This window comes from Enhydra lutris, unplaced genomic scaffold (genome assembly GCF_002288905.1).
Source record: "Enhydra lutris kenyoni isolate GAN:26980312 unplaced genomic scaffold, ASM228890v2 scaffoldscaffold69, whole genome shotgun sequence".
Taxonomy (NCBI): domain Eukaryota; kingdom Metazoa; phylum Chordata; class Mammalia; order Carnivora; family Mustelidae; genus Enhydra; species Enhydra lutris.
The window spans coordinates 3,399,641-3,403,448 of record NW_019154153.1 but is presented as its reverse complement, the minus strand read 5'-3'; positions in this window follow the sequence as shown (position 1 = coordinate 3,403,448).

Genomic DNA, 3,808 nt, shown 5'->3' with positions numbered 1-3,808 from the left:
AAATGCTTTTTAAAAAATAATCTATAAATCAACTATTTTTCAATAAAAATGTAATTTAAAAGATTCTAGTTTCTATAATTTCTTGTTAAAACCACATTTATAACTTTGTTAATGACTCGGTTTACTTACTTGTTCCATGGTCTCTGTAGTTTTTTACAATTACTAAGGTTTTACTCTGAAATTTTATGATTTTTTTTTAAAGATTTTATTTATTTATTTGACAGAGAGAGAGACCACAAGTAGGCAGAGAGACAGTCAGAGAGAGAGGAGGAAGCAGGCTCCCTGCTGAGCAGAGAGCCCGATGCGGGCCTCGATCCCAGGACCCTGGGACCATGACCTGAGCCGAAGGCAGAGGCTTTAACCCACTGAGCCACCCAGGTGCCCGAAATTTTATGATTTAATAACCTTTTTGTTTGATGCCTAGCATCAAAACAGTAACTAATAAAAAGTCAGTTCCTTAAGTGTTAGAACAAGAGGAAGAACCATCTGTTATATATGTCCCTCGAAAGCCCAAGACTGATCCCTCTGGGAATTTGGGGTTGAATTTATTAGTGAAAAAAACTATAATCTGTTATCATAGGCTTTAAAAAAAGAAAAGCATCTCCTACTGGCAGTTCAGTCACCATTTTCCTTTAACACAAATGTGAAAACCTGAGTTCTTTCCTTTGTCCTGGGTGAATCAGAATGATGCTATATACTAAGATAGGATCTGCTGGCTTTCCAGAGGCTGTCCAGAGACATTTGTAATTATTTTGCCCCAGATGCACAGCAATTTGCTTTAAAAAGGATGTAGATGGAAAAACAGATAAGGTTTTAGTGCCGCTGTCTTTGGTTCTATCACTTGAAGAGAGATGGATGAGAAGGGATGTCCGTGAAGTAAAGTGCTGGAGGAGATTGAGAGTCAATCCTGGTGGGCAGCAGGAGACGCAAATGAGTAGATAATCCCAAAAGATTGATTGCCTCATTTTTCACAGAGGAAATAAAAGCAAGTCCTTCCACTGAGAGTGGAGTGGGGCACTGCTGTGATTGGGAGCTTGAGAAGAGGGAATGTTTGGAAAGATGAGGGCATGCTGGTGAGGGGCAAGCAATAGAGCCATTAGGAGGAGGTCTTGAAGAATTTAGTGAGTTGAATTGACTGCCAGTGAAAACATGTCTAGCATTCCAGCAAGTCATAGTCTGTTTCAAGCGCCCTCCTACCTTCCCAGGTAGGTAAGGGCGCAGAACCAAATGGATCTAGAACAGGCAGATGGGCAGGAGAAAGGGCTGGAGGGTTTAGCTGCCAAGTAAAGAGCGATACCACAAAGGAAATGTTTTGTTTGTTTTTAAAGTAATTTCTAGGCCCAATGTGGGGCTTGAACTCATGACCCTGAGATCAAGAGCCACATGTTCTGGGGTGCCTGGGTGGTTGGGCAGCTGCCTTTGGCTCAGGTCATGATCCCAGGGTCCTGGGATCAAACCTGGGATCAAACCCCACAATGGGCTCCCTGCTTAGTGGCGAGTCTGCCACTACCTCTCCCCCTGCCCCTCCCCCTGCTTTCACTCTCCCTCTCTCTTAAATCAATAAAATCTTAAAAAAAAAAAAAAAAGAGGGGTGCCTGTGGGGCTCAATGGGTTAAGCCTCTGCCTTCGGCTCAAGTCATGATCTCGGGGTCCTGGAATTGAGCCCCGCATCCGCTTTCTGCTCAGCAGGGGCTGCTTCCCCTCCTCTCTCTGCCTGTTATTCTGCCTACTTGTGATCTCTCTCTGTCAAAGAAATAAATAAAATCTTTAAAAATATATATATAATTTTAAAAAGAGTCACATGTTCTACCAAATGAACCAGTCTCCAAAAGGTCTTTTTTTGTTGTTAAAGATTTTATTTATTTGACAGAGAGAGAGAGAGATCACAAGTAGGCAGAGAGGCAGGTAGAGAGAGGAGGAGGAGGAAGCAGGCTCCCTGCTGAGCAGAGAGCCCAATGCCGGGCTCCATTCCAGGACCCTGGGATCATGACCTGAGCCGAAGGCAGAGACTTTAACCCACTGAGCCACCCAGGCACCCCCAAAAGGTATTTTTTTTAAGCCTCTACATAGCTTTATGGGTCTCAGCTGTGAAGGAGTCCATTTCTGGACTGACCCGTAGCTTCGTTCCCAGTTAGTCCTACAAAAAAGCAAGTGTGAACATAACAAAGACCTCTGGAGCACTTACTTCCTTGATAACTTGTGTCTAAGGTGACATCACTGTCTTTCCCTGTTACCGTGTTTGGGGTAGCTCTCAGTTTGGAAATGACATAATTTATTTCTAAGCTACCAGATGATAATATTCACACCCTAAGTGGAACCTAAATGTATGGACTAAGATTGTTACTAAGAAACCCACTGCCCTTGCCATAGCAGCTTTCTGGGAACTTGCCCGTCAAATGGCAGCAATCACTGCTTTTGTTTGCAGATCTTTTTGGTATCTCTTCCTCTTTGCTTCTTGGACTGCATGGCTTCTTTTTGAAAACTGAGCCAGCCACGCCTTTTTTTTTTAAACTAAATGTGTTGTATTGACACACGAACAGACTGACCAATGGCACAGAATATGAAGTGGAGAAATAGGCCCAATTAAATACTAGAATTTAGGTTATTGTCATAGAGTCAAGTTGGTCTGCTAAGTATGTATTTGTTTTAGTTAAACATTTATTATAAAATCATGTGCTTGAAAAATTAGCTCATTTACCTCCACCTGCTGACACCTATCTATGCCAGAATACCTTTTTTTTTTTAAAGATTTTATTTATTTATTTGACAGACAAAGATCACAAGCAGGCAGAGAGGCAGAGAGAGGAGGAAGCAGGCTCTATGCTGAGCAGAGAACCCGACGCGGGGCTCGATCCCAGGACTCTGGGATCATGACCTGAGCTGAAGGCAGAGGCTTTAACCCACTGAGCCACCCAGGTGCCCCTATGCCAGAATATCTTTTAGATAATTGCAGAGTCACATATGGTTGTAAGAAATCATACAGAGAGATCCTTTTATGTCCAGTTTCCCCAAGCACTTCATTCTGACACGGCTAGACTACAGTTTTTGCATCCCAGCAAACTCTGAATAGGACCACAAGGTTTCTGATGGGCCTTCTGTTGGTTTTGTGACACCCACCCCGCTTTTGCTTCATGATTGTCCTACCCACTAAGCATCTTGGTATTTAACCATATCAGTGCTAATTTTAAATTTGTACAATCTTGATATTGCTATGTTGACTGTTCTTTGCCTTGACATTTAGAAAGAGATAATGAAATGTTAAATGAAGGAATCTAAAATCTGAGTAATGTAGTATTATAGTATTGTCATGCAGATTTCTATAAAATTTCATTGGGCCCCAAGCTCCATAATCAGTAAGGATTGAACTGGTCTGTCTGAAGTTCTTTTACTTAAACTAGAGTGATTCTCCATTTCAGCCCTACGACTTGCATCGCTCCCTAGGCCCGGCCAGCACCTGATAAGCTTCTGCAGAAAATAGCTATGTTCTCTATGTGCCGAAAGCTGTGTTCTCTTTCTTGCTTTGTGTCAAAGCAATGAATTCCTTTCCCCCACAAAACGACCTCATAAAATTCCTCTTTCTCTGTATGTTCTTTGCTCAAATCCTCTATAACGTTTTTGGGATTCTGAATTTCGCCTCTACTTAGTCTGACCATAACCCTCTGGAATTCATCCTGCACCTTCTCCTTGTGTGTCATACCTGGCCTCCCAGCTTCACCTCCTGAGCTCTGGCATCTTAGGATGCCACCCTGTCCTCGCCTGTCCTCCCTGCTTTGTCAAACTCTGTCCCGGCTCCTCTGTCTGCTGGGTT